Below are 249 nucleotides of genomic sequence, written 5' to 3' on the forward strand. Positions count from 1 at the left end.
CTGTAGCAGAAGAGATCCCCAAAGCTTCCGGACATATCGTGAACAAAATTCTAACACAAAAACTTTCCCAAAATTCATCAAAGGCCCTTTATAACGAAAACAATTGCGTCTCTTAAAACACACCTGCCATCTCGCACACACGAACGCAAATAGACCCGCTTCAAAAACCTTCATGGCAGCACCTTTGCGTGTATTTGTATGCCAAACAAGGTTTTAAACGAGAGAAAACATGAAGAGGGCTACATAGAG

General features: G+C 41.8%; 1 protein-coding gene across 1 annotated transcript in view; it reads right to left on the minus strand.

Moving 5' to 3' along the window:
• Positions 1-249, minus strand: part of LOC119585119 (large proline-rich protein BAG6-like) — a gene marked incomplete at its 3' end in the record, with an annotated part of 3,338 nt that overhangs the window by 2,762 nt on the left and 327 nt on the right.

Source organism: Penaeus monodon, chromosome 19 (genome assembly GCF_015228065.2).
Source record: "Penaeus monodon isolate SGIC_2016 chromosome 19, NSTDA_Pmon_1, whole genome shotgun sequence".
Lineage (NCBI taxonomy): Eukaryota > Metazoa > Arthropoda > Malacostraca > Decapoda > Penaeidae > Penaeus > Penaeus monodon.